Here is a 16,469-nt window from a genome sequence, read left to right as displayed (position 1 = left end):
GTAGGCTCCTAACTGTATTAGAATCATGTAAGACAACAGTTGTTTCACCATAGGGATGAAGCCATCTAGAAGATTTTCTATAAACCAACTCTTAATGAATTTTCATTTCGTCATGATCGTCATCTCAGTGGCCGAAACCCTGAGAAAAATTAGAAGGGAACAGAAGTAAATACTTCTGAGGACAAAGTGTAGAGTTTAGGAAGCCTGAGGGTTGACAGGATAGGATTTCTTAGGACGTTGAGTAGGGATGGGAGGAGATGTTTTTTTCTTTCCCTTGTCTCCACGATTTCGGTGGTGAAAGGGGCCTCTGAGCTGGAAATGTTCCCGATTGAGCCCCGCAGCCCCAGGCCCAGAGTGTGGAGGAGGGCGCAGCGGGTCGGCTAAGGGCGCGGCTGCCGTTTTGCAGAGGGCTGGAGGGGCAGTGGGGCTTTGTGGACGAGGAGGACCGGAAAGGTCCCCAAGACGTCCGTCGGGAGCCACGCGCCCAAGGGTCGGCTCCCGCAGGCGAGGGAGGAGGGCGGCCAGAACTGTGCACCCCCCCCACACCCCCGCCTTAGCCAAGGCAGTGACACATCCCCAGAGGAACAAGAGCCCGAGAGCACTGAGCAATGTTCCCCTGAGAAAACTCGATCCTGGTCCGGGCACCGGGACACCTCGGGAAGAAAGCCAGCGAGTGGCCACCTGGGCGAGACCGGCTGCCCCAGCAGGCGTCCGGGGCCCCTGGCCGCTTGGCCAGAGGCCGCCAGCCCCCACCCCGCAGCCCCCACCCGCAGCCGTGCCAGGGGAGCAGTGTGGAGACGCAGGCCGCGCCCACCTCACGCTCTTGGGGCTCCAGGAGGCGGCAGCTGGCGTCTACGGCCATACCACCCTGAACGCGCCCGATCTCGTCTGATCTCGGAAGCTAAGCAGGGTCGGGCCTGGTTAGTACTTGGATGGGAGACCGCCTGGGAATACCGGGTGCTGTAGGCTTTTGCTCGTCCCTCCCTCGCTGCTCCTTTTGGCCTCCGGGACCTCACCGCCCCGACCCAGCGCCACCACCACCGGCGACCCCTTCCCCGCCACCCCGCCAGACCCACGCCTCCCACCTCACAGACACGCCCCCGAATCCTCTCCTCTCCCCTCCCCACACTCTCGTGGGGCGCGCGCCCGCTCACTGGGCACCAGCCGGGTGGGTCCCAGGCCACGTTGGGGACCGCTCCCCAACTGTCCTCAGAAAGCCAGCAGGAGTAGAAAACGTTCAGGCGGACGGTGAGGGAAGTGCGAAAGCCCTGAGAAAGCGGGTCTGCAGCCCAGCGGGCCCCAGACTGGGACGCGCCACACCCTGGCTCGCCACAAGGTGGTGCACTGGGCCCAGGGCAAGACGCCAGGGGACAGGGAGGCAGGCCACCTCAGTCGGGTGCTGCTCCGTCGCTCGACCCAACACAGGTCAGCGTGTGCATGACCTCTCCGTGGGGCCCCAACTCCCACGGCGGTGCCTGCAGTCACGGGGACAGCGGGCGCAGGGCCTGAGCTCACGGTGAGGGGAGTATGCTTAGAATGCAAAATTCAAACACACCCGGGAATACATTGGCAAGGAGAAGTCCCAGAAAGAGTTGCAACCCTGACATTGAGGGCGCGTTTCCTTTTGCTTGGTCCTGTACCCTGCTTGAGTGTGAGTGGTGATGAATTGCTGCCCGTTTCGGATCGTTTGGTGGCAATGTAGTTTGTACCTTTCTCTGCAATGTGTGAAGTCTTTCTTTGTGTAATAGGCTGTATTGGCAAGTGTCTCTACCTTTCAGTGTTTATCCAAAGTCAATCCAAGGCTGTGGTCCGCGAGTCTAAGAACAAACCCTGTGTTTTATGTCCAAAACTAAAAACACCACTTTTAAGTATGCTAGGACGGGTCCGGAGCAGGTAGAAATAGGGACTTCTTCCCGAGTAGTGTACAACGCCGTGGCCACTCATAGAAGTTTGTGCCTAGAGGGCTTTCATGTTCGATAGACACGCATCCATCATAACCACTTTTTTGTTTTATTTATTTGTTTATTTGTTTATTTATGTATTTACGTATTTACGTATTGATTTTTGTGGTACCAGTGCTTGAATTCAGGGCGTACACCTGGCCCAGCTCCACCAGCCCTTTTCGTGTGAGGGTTTTAAAGGGTTGACTCTCCAGGGTCCCCGAAGCCCACACTGCCTAAATTACCTGTGATAGAAAGAAAGGCAGGGGCAGTGCCTGAGACCACAAGGACTTTTCCCCTTATCGCTTCCTGATTGCTTGCAAGTGCTGGCTGTCTACCACCACAAGGACACTTCTCTTTACCTCTCCCTGGCTGCGTACCCCGGAAAACCTCCTCACCCCTAGTCCCCGCCCCCCCCCCCGGCGAGGCTTGCATCCCAGGCTGTCCAGAGTGCAGGACGCCCCTCACCACGGCAAAATAAAGCGTGCTCTCGTCTGTAGAGGTCTCGGTCTCCTTTTCCTCGAGGCATCCTCTTTTCTAACATTTGGCTTTTTCTAACAGGTCTCATGGAACGACTTGCTTGGGCGGGCCTGGAAACGTGATCCACCTGAGTAGCTAAGGTTTCAGGCGTGAGCAAGCAGCACCCAGCAAGAACCAAGGTGTTGAGAGGTCTGGCATGAGGGACTCCATTTCAACTTGGAAGGCCTTTCACCCTCATCTCTAGAAACTGTTTGTCTCTGAGCTGTTTCCTCGGAGGGTTTTTGGATTGGTCGTTTTTATCTTTCGACGTGAGGATTAGTTTTTTTCTCTAAGTGTCTTATGTGTGTGGGGGGGTCGAGCAACAAACAGGTCAGGTGGGAGTCAGTGTCAGCTGGACCCTTTGGCCAAATTTAAACAACAAACAGGCTTGGAAGGACTCCCTTTTTAGCTAGTGGCCTCTAAACCATGACAAAGAAAACAGAATCTAAAGCTGACTTGTGTGAGGGACATGTACCTGTCTGTTACAGTCTTTTTTCATTGTTTCTTTTTTTTGTTTGTTTGTTTAATGGGCTTGATTGTAAATGTCCCAGGAGGATCAGAAGTGCAATTCCAAATACGTAAAAGAGCCATGGCAAAAATTCTGACGGACAACTTAGCAACTAAGAGAAGAGTATGTCAGTACCATCAGCATTTGATCACAGCGTTTCTGTAAATTTTGTAGTTTAGAGGGCCCGACAGCCTTGGAAAATGCAGATATGCTCACTATCTAGGAACGAATGACAGCATGACAGCTCTCTAGAGGTTATCCACACATATCAGTGGTTATCCTGAGAGTAAAACCTCAGAGTGCCCATTCATTGAGGGGTCAGTGTCAGTGACCCCAAATAGCCTCATCACAGGCACATGTAGGCTCCTAACTGTATTAGAATCATGTAAGACAACAGTTGTTTCACCATAGGGATGAAGCCATCTAGAAGATTTTCTATAAACCAACTCTTAATGAATTTTCATTTCGTCATGATCGTCATCTCAGTGGCCGAAACCCTGAGAAAAATTAGAAGGGAACAGAAGTAAATACTTCTGAGGACAAAGTGTAGAGTTTAGGAAGCCTGAGGGTTGACAGGATAGGATTTCTTAGGACGTTGAGTAGGGATGGGAGGAGATGTTTTTTTCTTTCCCTTGTCTCCACGATTTCGGTGGTGAAAGGGGCCTCTGAGCTGGAAATGTTCCCGATTGAGCCCCGCAGCCCCAGGCCCAGAGTGTGGAGGAGGGCGCAGCGGGTCGGCTAAGGGCGCGGCTGCCGTTTTGCAGAGGGCTGGAGGGGCAGTGGGGCTTTGTGGACGAGGAGGACCGGAAAGGTCCCCAAGACGTCCGTCGGGAGCCACGCGCCCAAGGGTCGGCTCCCGCAGGCGAGGGAGGAGGGCGGCCAGAACTGTGCACCCCCCCCACACCCCCGCCTTAGCCAAGGCAGTGACACATCCCCAGAGGAACAAGAGCCCGAGAGCACTGAGCAATGTTCCCCTGAGAAAACTCGATCCTGGTCCGGGCACCGGGACACCTCGGGAAGAAAGCCAGCGAGTGGCCACCTGGGCGAGACCGGCTGCCCCAGCAGGCGTCCGGGGCCCCTGGCCGCTTGGCCAGAGGCCGCCAGCCCCCACCCCGCAGCCCCCACCCGCAGCCGTGCCAGGGGAGCAGTGTGGAGACGCAGGCCGCGCCCACCTCACGCTCTTGGGGCTCCAGGAGGCGGCAGCTGGCGTCTACGGCCATACCACCCTGAACGCGCCCGATCTCGTCTGATCTCGGAAGCTAAGCAGGGTCGGGCCTGGTTAGTACTTGGATGGGAGACCGCCTGGGAATACCGGGTGCTGTAGGCTTTTGCTCGTCCCTCCCTCGCTGCTCCTTTTGGCCTCCGGGACCTCACCGCCCCGACCCAGCGCCACCACCACCGGCGACCCCTTCCCCGCCACCCCGCCAGACCCACGCCTCCCACCTCACAGACACGCCCCCGAATCCTCTCCTCTCCCCTCCCCACACTCTCGTGGGGCGCGCGCCCGCTCACTGGGCACCAGCCGGGTGGGTCCCAGGCCACGTTGGGGACCGCTCCCCAACTGTCCTCAGAAAGCCAGCAGGAGTAGAAAACGTTCAGGCGGACTGTGAGGGAAGTGCGAAAGCCCTGAGAAAGCGGGTCTGCAGCCCAGCGGGCCCCAGACTGGGACGCGCCACACCCTGGCTCGCCACAAGGTGGTGCACTGGGCCCAGGGCAAGACGCCAGGGGACAGGGAGGCAGGCCACCTCAGTCGGGTGCTGCTCCGTCGCTCGACCCAACACAGGTCAGCGTGTGCATGACCTCTCCGTGGGGCCCCAACTCCCACGGCGGTGCCTGCAGTCACGGGGACAGCGGGCGCAGGGCCTGAGCTCACGGTGAGGGGAGTATGCTTAGAATGCAAAATTCAAACACACCCGGGAATACATTGGCAAGGAGAAGTCCCAGAAAGAGTTGCAACCCTGACATTGAGGGCGCCTTTCCTTTTGCTTGGTCCTGTACCCTGCTTGAGTGTGAGTGGTGATGAATTGCTGCCCGTTTCGGATCGTTTGGTGGCAATGTAGTTTGTACCTTTCTCTGCAATGTGTGAAGTCTTTCTTTGTGTAATAGGCTGTATTGGCAAGTGTCTCTACCTTTCAGTGTTTATCCAAAGTCAATCCAAGGCTGTGGTCCGCGAGTCTAAGAACAAACCCTGTGTTTTATGTCCAAAACTAAAAACACCACTTTTAAGTATGCTAGGACGGGTCCGGAGCAGGTAGAAATAGGGACTTCTTCCCGAGTAGTGTACAACGCCGTGGCCAGTCATAGAAGTTTGTGCCTAGAGGGCTTTCATGTTCGATAGACACGCATCCATCATAACCACTTTTTTGTTTTATTTATTTGTTTATTTGTTTATTTATGTATTTACGTATTTACGTATTGATTTTTGTGGTACCAGTGCTTGAATTCAGGGCGTACACCTGGCCCCGCTCCACCAGCCCTTTTCGTGTGAGGGTTTTAAAGGGTTGACTCTCCAGGGTCCCCGAAGCCCACACTGCCTAAATTACCTGTGATAGAAAGAAAGGCAGGGGCAGTGCCTGAGACCACAAGGACTTTTCCCCTTATCGCTTCCTGATTGCTTGCAAGTGCTGGCTGTCTACCACCACAAGGACACTTCTCTTTATCTCAAACTGGCTGCGTACCCCGGAAAACCTCCTCACCCCTAGCCCCCGCCCCCCCCCCGGCCAGGCTTGCATCCCAGGCTGTCCAGAGTGCAGGACGCCCCTCACCTAGGCAAAATAAAGCGTGCTCTCGTCTGTAGAGGTCTCGGTCTCCTTTTCCTCGAGGCATCCTCTTTTCTAACATTTGGCTTTTTCTAACAGGTCTCATGGAAGGACTTGCTTGGGCGGGCCTGGAAACGTGATCCACCTGAGTAGCTAAGGTTTCAGGCGTGAGCAAGCAGCACCCAGCAAGAACCAAGGTGTTGAGAGGTCTGGCATGAGGGACTCCATTTCAACTTGGAAGGCCTTTCACCCTCATCTCTAGAAACTGTTTGTCTCTGAGCTGTTTCCTCGGAGGGTTTTTGGATTGGTCGTTTTCATCTTTCGACGTGAGGATTAGTTTTTTTCTCTAAGTGTCTTATGTGTGTGGGGGGGTCGAGCAACAAACAGGTCAGGTGGGAGTCAGTGTCAGGTGGAACCTTTGGCTAAATTTAAACAACAAACAGGCTTGGAAGGAGTCCCTTTTTAGCTAGTGGCCTCTAAATCATGACAAAGAAAACAGAATCTAAAGCTGACTTGTGTGAGGGACATGTACCTGTCTGTTACAGTCTTTTTTCATTGTTTCTTTTTTTTTTTTTTTTTTGTTTAATGGGCTTGATTGTAAATGTCCCAGGAGGATCAGAAGTGCAATTCCAAATACGTAAAAGAGCCATGGTAAAAATTCTGACGGACAACTTAGCAACTAAGAGAAGAGTATGTCAGTACCATCAGCATTTGATCACAGCGTTTCTGTAAATTTTGTAGTTTAGAGGGCCCGACAGCCTTGGAAAATGCAGATATGCTTACTATCTAGGAACGAATGACAGCATGACAGCTCTCTAGAGGTTATCCACACATATCAGTGGTTATCCTGAGAGTAAAACCTCAGAGTGCCCATTCATTGAGGGGTCAGTGTCAGTGACCCCAAATAGCCTCATCACAGGCACATGTAGGCTCCTAACTGTATTAGAATCATGTAAGACAATAGTTGTTTCACCATAGGGATGAAGCCATCTAGAAGATTTTCTATAAACCAACTCTTAATGAATTTTCATTTCGTCATGATCGTCATCTCAGTGGTCGAAACCCTGAGAAAAATTAGAAGGGAACAGAAGTAAATACTTCTGAGGACAAAGTGTAGAGTTTAGGAAGCCTGAGGGTTGACAGGATAGGATTTCTTAGGACGTTGAGTAGGGATGGGAGGAGATGTTTTTTTCTTTCCCTTGTCTCCACGATTTCGGTGGTGAAAGGGGCCTCTGAGCTGGAAATGTTCCCGATTGAGCCCCGCAGCCCCAGGCCCAGAGTGTGGAGGAGGGCGCAGCGGTCGGCTAAGGGCGCGGCTGCCGTTTTGCAGAGGGCTGGAGGGGCAGTGGGGCTTTGTGGACGAGGAGGACCGGAAAGGTCCCCAAGACGTCCGTCGGGAGCCACGCGCCCAAGGGTCGGCTCCCGCAGGCGAGGGAGGAGGGCGGCCAGAACTGTGCGCCCCCCCACACCCCCGCCTTAGCCAAGGCAGTGACACATCCCCAGAGGAACAAGAGCCCGAGAGCACTGAGCAATGTTCCCCTGAGAAAACTCGATCCTGGTCCGGGTACCGGGACACCTCGGGAAGAAAGCCAGCGAGTGGCCACCTGGGCGAGACTGGCTGCCCCAGCAGGCGTCCGGGGCCCCTGGCCGCAGTGTGGAGCAGTGTGGAGACGCAGGCCGCGCCCACCTCACGCTCTTGGGGCTCCAGGAGGCGGCAGCTGGCGTCTACGGCCATACCACCCTGAACGCGCCCGATCTCGTCTGATCTCGGAAGCTAAGCAGGGTCGGGCCTGGTTAGTACTTGGATGGGAGACCGCCTGGGAATACCGGGTGCTGTAGGCTTTTGCTCGTCCCTCCCTCGCTGCTCCTTTTGGCCTCCGGGACCTCACCGCCCCGACCCAGCGCCACCACCACCGGCGACCCCTTCCCCGCCACCCCGCCAGACCCACGCCTCCCACCTCACAGACACGCCCCCGAATCCTCTCCTCTCCCCTCCCCACACTCTCGTGGGGCGCGCGCCCGCTCACTGGGCACCAGCCGGGTGGGTCCCAGGCCACGTTGGGGACCGCTCCCCAACTGTCCTCAGAAAGCCAGCAGGAGTAGAAAACGTTCAGGCGGACGGTGAGGGAAGTGCGAAAGCCCTGAGAAAGCGGGTCTGCAGCCCAGCGGGCCCCAGACTGGGACGCGCCACACCCTGGCTCGCCACAAGGTGGTGCACTGGGCCCAGGGCAAGACGCCAGGGGACAGGGAGGCAGGCCACCTCAGTCGGGTGCTGCTCCGTCGCTCGACCCAACACAGGTCAGCGTGTGCATGACCTCTCCGTGGGGCCCCAACTCCCACGGCGGTGCCTGCAGTCACGGGGACAGCGGGCGCAGGGCCTGAGCTCACGGTGAGGGGAGTATGCTTAGAATGCAAAATTCAAACACACCCGGGAATACATTGGCAAGGAGAAGTCCCAGAAAGAGTTGCAACCCTGACATTGAGGGCGCGTTTCCTTTTGCTTGGTCCTGTACCCTGCTTGAGTGTGAGTGGTGATGAATTGCTGCCCGTTTCGGATCGTTTGGTGGCAATGTAGTTTGTACCTTTCTCTGCAATGTGTGAAGTCTTTCTTTGTGTAATAGGCTGTATTGGCAAGTGTCTCTACCTTTCAGTGTTTATCCAAAGTCAATCCAAGGCTGTGGTCCGCGAGTCTAAGAACAAACCCTGTGTTTTATGTCCAAAACTAAAAACACCACTTTTAAGTATGCTAGGACGGGTCCGGAGCAGGTAGAAATAGGGACTTCTTCCCGAGTAGTGTACAACGCCGTGGCCAGTCATAGAAGTTTGTGCCTAGAGGGCTTTCATGTTCGATAGACACGCATCCATCATAACCACTTTTTTGTTTTATTTATTTGTTTATTTGTTTATTTATGTATTTACGTATTTACGTATTGATTTTTGTGGTACCAGTGCTTGAATTCAGGGCGTACACCTGGCCCCGCTCCACCAGCCCTTTTCGTGTGAGGGTTTTAAAGGGTTGACTCTCCAGGGTCCCCGAAGCCCACACTGCCTAAATTACCTGTGATAGAAAGAAAGGCAGGGGCAGTGCCTGAGACCACAAGGACTTTTCCCCTTATCGCTTCCTGATTGCTTGCAAGTGCTGGCTGTCTACCACCACAAGGACACTTCTCTTTATCTCAAACTGGCTGCGTACCCCGGAAAACCTCCTCACCCCTAGCCCCCGCCCCCCCCCCGGCCAGGCTTGCATCCCAGGCTGTCCAGAGTGCAGGACGCCCCTCACCTAGGCAAAATAAAGCGTGCTCTCGTCTGTAGAGGTCTCGGTCTCCTTTTCCTCGAGGCATCCTCTTTTCTAACATTTGGCTTTTTCTAACAGGTCTCATGGAAGGACTTGCTTGGGCGGGCCTGGAAATGTGATCCACCTGAGTAGCTAAGGTTTCAGGCGTGAGCAAGCAGCACCCAGCAAGAACCAAGGTGTTGAGAGGTCTGGCATGAGGGACTCCATTTCAACTTGGAAGGCCTTTCACCCTCATCTCTAGAAACTGTTTGTCTCTGAGCTGTTTCCTCGGAGGGTTTTTGGATTGGTCGTTTTCATCTTTCGACGTGAGGATTAGTTTTTTTCTCTAAGTGTCTTATGTGTGTGGGGGGGTCGAGCAACAAACAGGTCAGGTGGGAGTCAGTGTCAGGTGGAACCTTTGGCTAAATTTAAACAACAAACAGGCTTGGAAGGAGTCCCTTTTTAGCTAGTGGCCTCTAAATCATGACAAAGAAAACAGAATCTAAAGCTGACTTGTGTGAGGGACATGTACCTGTCTGTTACAGTCTTTTTTCATTGTTTCTTTTTTTTTTTTTTTTTTTGTTTAATGGGCTTGATTGTAAATGTCCCAGGAGGATCAGAAGTGCAATTCCAAATACGTAAAAGAGCCATGGTAAAAATTCTGACGGACAACTTAGCAACTAAGAGAAGAGTATGTCAGTACCATCAGCATTTGATCACAGCGTTTCTGTAAATTTTGTAGTTTAGAGGGCCCGACAGCCTTGGAAAATGCAGATATGCTTACTATCTAGGAACGAATGACAGCATGACAGCTCTCTAGAGGTTATCCACACATATCAGTGGTTATCCTGAGAGTAAAACCTCAGAGTGCCCATTCATTGAGGGGTCAGTGTCAGTGACCCCAAATAGCCTCATCACAGGCACATGTAGGCTCCTAACTGTATTAGAATCATGTAAGACAATAGTTGTTTCACCATAGGGATGAAGCCATCTAGAAGATTTTCTATAAACCAACTCTTAATGAATTTTCATTTCGTCATGATCGTCATCTCAGTGGTCGAAACCCTGAGAAAAATTAGAAGGGAACAGAAGTAAATACTTCTGAGGACAAAGTGTAGAGTTTAGGAAGCCTGAGGGTTGACAGGATAGGATTTCTTAGGACGTTGAGTAGGGATGGGAGGAGATGTTTTTTTCTTTCCCTTGTCTCCACGATTTCGGTGGTGAAAGGGGCCTCTGAGCTGGAAATGTTCCCGATTGAGCCCCGCAGCCCCAGGCCCAGAGTGTGGAGGAGGGCGCAGCGGTCGGCTAAGGGCGCGGCTGCCGTTTTGCAGAGGGCTGGAGGGGCAGTGGGGCTTTGTGGACGAGGAGGACCGGAAAGGTCCCCAAGACGTCCGTCGGGAGCCACGCGCCCAAGGGTCGGCTCCCGCAGGCGAGGGAGGAGGGCGGCCAGAACTGTGCGCCCCCCCACACCCCCGCCTTAGCCAAGGCAGTGACACATCCCCAGAGGAACAAGAGCCCGAGAGCACTGAGCAATGTTCCCCTGAGAAAACTCGATCCTGGTCCGGGTACCGGGACACCTCGGGAAGAAAGCCAGCGAGTGGCCACCTGGGCGAGACTGGCTGCCCCAGCAGGCGTCCGGGGCCCCTGGCCGCAGTGTGGAGCAGTGTGGAGACGCAGGCCGCGCCCACCTCACGCTCTTGGGGCTCCAGGAGGCGGCAGCTGGCGTCTACGGCCATACCACCCTGAACGCGCCCGATCTCGTCTGATCTCGGAAGCTAAGCAGGGTCGGGCCTGGTTAGTACTTGGATGGGAGACCGCCTGGGAATACCGGGTGCTGTAGGCTTTTGCTCGTCCCTCCCTCGCTGCTCCTTTTGGCCTCCGGGACCTCACCGCCCCGACCCAGCGCCACCACCACCGGCGACCCCTTCCCCGCCACCCCGCCAGACCCACGCCTCCCACCTCACAGACACGCCCCCGAATCCTCTCCTCTCCCCTCCCCACACTCTCGTGGGGCGCGCGCCCGCTCACTGGGCACCAGCCGGGTGGGTCCCAGGCCACGTTGGGGACCGCTCCCCAACTGTCCTCAGAAAGCCAGCAGGAGTAGAAAACGTTCAGGCGGACGGTGAGGGAAGTGCGAAAGCCCTGAGAAAGCGGGTCTGCAGCCCAGCGGGCCCCAGACTGGGACGCGCCACACCCTGGCTCGCCACAAGGTGGTGCACTGGGCCCAGGGCAAGACGCCAGGGGACAGGGAGGCAGGCCACCTCAGTCGGGTGCTGCTCCGTCGCTCGACCCAACACAGGTCAGCGTGTGCATGACCTCTCCGTGGGGCCCCAACTCCCACGGCGGTGCCTGCAGTCACGGGGACAGCGGGCGCAGGGCCTGAGCTCACGGTGAGGGGAGTATGCTTAGAATGCAAAATTCAAACACACCCGGGAATACATTGGCAAGGAGAAGTCCCAGAAAGAGTTGCAACCCTGACATTGAGGGCGCGTTTCCTTTTGCTTGGTCCTGTACCCTGCTTGAGTGTGAGTGGTGATGAATTGCTGCCCGTTTCGGATCGTTTGGTGGCAATGTAGTTTGTACCTTTCTCTGCAATGTGTGAAGTCTTTCTTTGTGTAATAGGCTGTATTGGCAAGTGTCTCTACCTTTCAGTGTTTATCCAAAGTCAATCCAAGGCTGTGGTCCGCGAGTCTAAGAACAAACCCTGTGTTTTATGTCCAAAACTAAAAACACCACTTTTAAGTATGCTAGGACGGGTCCGGAGCAGGTAGAAATAGGGACTTCTTCCCGAGTAGTGTACAACGCCGTGGCCAGTCATAGAAGTTTGTGCCTAGAGGGCTTTCATGTTCGATAGACACGCATCCATCATAACCACTTTTTTGTTTTATTTATTTGTTTATTTGTTTATTTATGTATTTACGTATTTACGTATTGATTTTTGTGGTACCAGTGCTTGAATTCAGGGCGTACACCTGGCCCCGCTCCACCAGCCCTTTTCGTGTGAGGGTTTTAAAGGGTTGACTCTCCAGGGTCCCCGAAGCCCACACTGCCTAAATTACCTGTGATAGAAAGAAAGGCAGGGGCAGTGCCTGAGACCACAAGGACTTTTCCCCTTATCGCTTCCTGATTGCTTGCAAGTGCTGGCTGTCTACCACCACAAGGACACTTCTCTTTATCTCAAACTGGCTGCGTACCCCGGAAAACCTCCTCACCCCTAGCCCCCGCCCCCCCCCCGGCCAGGCTTGCATCCCAGGCTGTCCAGAGTGCAGGACGCCCCTCACCTAGGCAAAATAAAGCGTGCTCTCGTCTGTAGAGGTCTCGGTCTCCTTTTCCTCGAGGCATCCTCTTTTCTAACATTTGGCTTTTTCTAACAGGTCTCATGGAAGGACTTGCTTGGGCGGGCCTGGAAACGTGATCCACCTGAGTAGCTAAGGTTTCAGGCGTGAGCAAGCAGCACCCAGCAAGAACCAAGGTGTTGAGAGGTCTGGCATGAGGGACTCCATTTCAACTTGGAAGGCCTTTCACCCTCATCTCTAGAAACTGTTTGTCTCTGAGCTGTTTCCTCGGAGGGTTTTTGGATTGGTCGTTTTCATCTTTCGACGTGAGGATTAGTTTTTTTCTCTAAGTGTCTTATGTGTGTGGGGGCGTCTAGCAACAAACAGGTCAGGTGGGAGTCAGTGTCAACTGGACCCTTTGGCCAAACTTAAACAACAAACAGGCTTGGAAGGAGTCCCTTTTTAGGTAGTGGCCTCTAAATCATGACAAAGAAAACAGAATCTAAAGCTGACTTGTGTGAGGGACATGTACCTGTCTGTTACAGTCTTTTTTCATTGTTTCTTTTTTTTTTTTTTTGTTTAATGGGCTTGATTGTAAATGTCCCAGGAGGATCAGAAGTGCAATTCCAAATACGTAAAAGAGCCATGGTAAAAATTCTGACGGACAACTTAGCAACTAAGAGAAGAGTATGTCAGTACCATCAGCATTTGATCACAGCGTTTCTGTAAATTTTGTAGTTTAGAGGGCCCGACAGCCTTGGAAAATGCAGATATGCTTACTATCTAGGAACGAATGACAGCATGACAGCTCTCTAGAGGTTATCCACACATATCAGTGGTTATCCTGAGAGTAAAACCTCAGAGTGCCCATTCATTGAGGGGTCAGTGTCAGTGACCCCAAATAGCCTCATCACAGGCACATGTAGGCTCCTAACTGTATTAGAATCGTGTAAGACAATAGTTGTTTCACCATAGGGATGAAGCCATCTAGATGATTAATGTTTTTTCCTCTGGCCAGCACTCCTGGTCTCCTAAAGGATATTTAGGCCGAGCCTGGGTGTAGTAGAAAATGAGGATTTTTTTATAGACTCTCAGCATTAAGATTTTTCCAATGCTTTAATAAGTAAGTGAGGGTGAGATCCCTCAAGAATTTGGGAAAATTCAGTTCCCATCTAAAAAATGGACAAGGGAGACTGGTAAGTTCTAAGGAAGGTCTCATGTGCCTAGGCTTCCCCAGGACTAGAGACCTGGTTCCCCCACCAGGAACCATACTCCTTTGGGGAGAAGGCATCCCTTTCTCCTGTCTCCTTCCACCTCTGCCACCTGTGGCCAGGGTCATTGGGAAGACACTTGGGTCTGCCCAGATTGTGACCACCCTTACTGGTGTGACTTTTGACTATGTCGTTGCTTATTTATTTTATGTATATCCAGCCATTTTTTTAAATTATTAAGAGCCTCTAGTTTGAAAAGATTTTATTGAAAAGAGTCCCAGAATAGCCAGGAGGATTATAACAGATAGAGAAAGACCACAGGAGCGTGTTCTGCCATGTGCTGGATATAGTGTCCACTGTGTTACTAAGTCCTTTTGTATTCTTTTTTAAATTAAGCTTTTTTCCCCTCCTAACCAGAGGTTGGAATTTTAGCTCTAAGGAGAGAAACCTTACTCCCGTTTGTATCTGGTGGGGGTGTCATAAGTCATGTGCCTGAGAGTCCTAAAACAGCTACATCTGCCTGAAAAGACAAGCTGTGACTTGGGCAGAAGTATTTTGGTAACTTTGTCTAAGCCCCAGGAGGGCTTGCATCTAGAGAGGAGAATGTGGACACGGCAGATAATGTTTGCCTAGGAAATACCACAGATAAACTCTTCTCAGGGTAGTTTTGACCTAAATCTAACTGCTGCCTAAGGCAGAAGCGACAGCCATTCATTTTGATCTACTTGGGAAAGAAAAATAAAGGAGGAAACTGAAAGTTGAGAGAAAAGCCTCAATGCATTGAGGTTTTAGCTCTGCCCACATAATGTTGGCAGTGCAGTATAAGCTCCCAACTGGCTCTCAATCTCTTGGTTTCCTGCCTTAACAGCTATAGCAGACTCAGAGCTTTTACCCCCACCCCCCAGATTTTTGATGGAGAAGCCTTCCTTAAAGGGATAGAGAGAGAAGTCAGCCTGAAAGTTCCACCATAGCTAAGCTGTGGTGAGGATGAGGGGTCTCTCCTGGAGGACAGCTTCCACCAGAGCACCAGACAATCACAGCCACTTCCTAGGCAGTCCCCTCCAGTTTGGCACAACCTGTACTGAGGAAGAAGAACTATCCCTTCGTGGTTACCACATAATACACTGAGATTTTCAGGTGGTGAGGGTACTTTTTTTCTGTGCATAGATAGATATCAAAGGCAGAAACTTGAGCAGTAAAAATCAGAAAGGTTTTATTTGTAAAAAAGAAAAAAAAAGGCTCCATGGGGATACATGGACCCAGAAACTGGTAGTCTTCTGAGTTGGATATCAGGTTTTATAGGTTTTTTTTTGTTTTGTTCTTTTGGCAGTACTGGGGATTTTGAACTCAGGACCTTCACAGCCTTATTTTTGTGAATGGTTTTAAAATAGGGTCTCTTGAACTATTTGCCCAGGCTAGCTTTGAACTGTGATCCTCCTGAGCTCTTCCTCCTGAGTAGCTAGGATTAGAGATGTGAGCCACTGGTGCCCAGCCTTTATAGTTTTTTTTTTATTGCCAGTGGGTGGAGTATGTTTCAGTGCAAAGATTTTGGTAAGAACAGGTGTTTCTTGGGAAGAAGAGTGGGCATTTCTTCCTGGCTAATCACCATTTGCATGGAACAGTGGACCTCCTGCAGTCTGTCCTTCAGGTACATATTAAAACACAAGGTTTAAAGAGATTTGTTGTGATTTGCATAAAAACTAAAGGCCTGAGCTTATTGCTGCCCTGAACTTGTCTTGTTGCTACTGTAAGGAAAATTCTAACTTACACCTATGATTTTAAAGGTTTTTCTGTGAGTGCACATAAAGACACTTTTATGTGTCTTTGTGTATGTGTCTTGTGTTTATGCTTGACTTAAAAGGCTAAGATTCAAAAGACTGCAATGACAGTCTTTTTAGACATTTACTTTTGTTTCAGCCATCAAGATAAGTGTCTAACAAAGTGAGTTCTAAAACAGTATTGGGTAGAACTTAATTTCTAGCTCATCTTATGCACACTTAAACTGACATTTTTTGACATGTCTAATTTTTAAAACTTTTTTGTATGTGTGTGTGTTTGCATGTAAACATCTTAAATGGTTCTTAAAGTACTCTTATAAGGTTAATGTGATATTCAAGGTTAAGAATGCAGGTATTCAAGAGTTAACTTTGAAGTATTTAGGATTGAAGTAAAAATTATTGTGAAAGGAAGTGTGGCAGGAAGTCAGGGGGTGGGAAGGGAGATAATGAGAGACAATGAGAAAGATAATGAGTACAACAGTGAAAGAAACAAAAACCCCAGATTTGAGGAATGTCACATAGCACCTGGGGTGAGACCAGAGAAGGGTCACCTCACCCCAGATGTTAAAATGGTCAATGATATAGTATGTGACCATGTATGGGACAAGCTGTACCCCCCGCTTCTGTAATCTGCTCTAAATGGTATGTGAGGAAAACCCCTTTTGTTCTTTGGGCTCAGGGTTTGGATGCAAATCTGCTGAGTCACTGCAGCCTGCTTAATAAACTTGCTTCCTTAAAGGTTTGGTGCCCTGTCTCTCTGTCTATAGAGCTGTCCTATAACAGACACTATATAAAGCTGCTTAAATATATGTGGACATATGTTTCATTCTATTGAAATTATAATTCAGATCCTACTCAATATTTAGGTCAACTAGCAAATGTGTTTTTATAAATTGTCATTTAAAGATATGAGTGCTTTTAATAGGTATTTATTAAATTATAAGATTAAAAATTCGATTATATTGGAAAGAAACAATTGTATTTAAATTCTTAAACATTTAATAGAAATTAAGATTTTGGCAAGTAAGAAGAAATATAAAGGTATTGGGAATGCTTAAAAAAAGATTGAAGGTGGAAGAAAATGACTTTTAAATAAAAGGTTTTATAGGATAAGGTTCATCGTAAAATCTTGTTCCAAAATAAAAAGGAACAAAACCTCAATGTTCAAAAAGTAGCAGAATATGTGATGTCATTAATATGGCTAT

General features: G+C 51.0%; 1 long non-coding RNA gene and 4 other non-coding genes across 5 annotated transcripts in view; all 5 read left to right on the top strand.

The window, feature by feature from the left end:
- LOC141418921 (uncharacterized) overlaps nucleotides 1-6,603 on the top strand; it is a 518,407-nt gene extending 511,804 nt beyond the window's left edge. The window contains exon 2 of the long non-coding RNA XR_012443587.1: nucleotides 5,826-6,603. This is a non-coding gene — a long non-coding RNA (uncharacterized lncRNA). The remainder of the gene's footprint in view (nucleotides 1-5,825) is intronic.
- LOC141418932 (5S ribosomal RNA) lies at nucleotides 851-969 on the top strand. Its single transcript, XR_012443609.1, has one exon. It is a non-coding gene; the product is annotated as a 5S ribosomal RNA (ribosomal RNA).
- On the top strand, nucleotides 4,176-4,294 carry LOC141419160 (5S ribosomal RNA). The gene has a single exon (XR_012443817.1). It is a non-coding gene; the product is annotated as a 5S ribosomal RNA (ribosomal RNA).
- An 846-nt stretch (nucleotides 6,604-7,449) lies between the features above and the next one.
- On the top strand, nucleotides 7,450-7,568 carry LOC141419148 (5S ribosomal RNA). The gene has a single exon (XR_012443806.1). It is a non-coding gene; the product is annotated as a 5S ribosomal RNA (ribosomal RNA).
- Nucleotides 7,569-10,724: 3,156 nt separating this feature from the next.
- LOC141419136 (5S ribosomal RNA) lies at nucleotides 10,725-10,843 on the top strand. The gene has a single exon (XR_012443794.1). It is a non-coding gene; the product is annotated as a 5S ribosomal RNA (ribosomal RNA).
- The last annotated feature ends 5,626 nt before the right edge of the window (nucleotides 10,844-16,469 follow it).

This window comes from Castor canadensis, chromosome 18 (genome assembly GCF_047511655.1).
Source record: "Castor canadensis chromosome 18, mCasCan1.hap1v2, whole genome shotgun sequence".
NCBI lineage: Eukaryota > Metazoa > Chordata > Mammalia > Rodentia > Castoridae > Castor > Castor canadensis.
The sequence above is the reverse complement of the archived record's forward strand: the minus strand, read 5'-3'. Positions and strand labels throughout refer to the sequence as shown.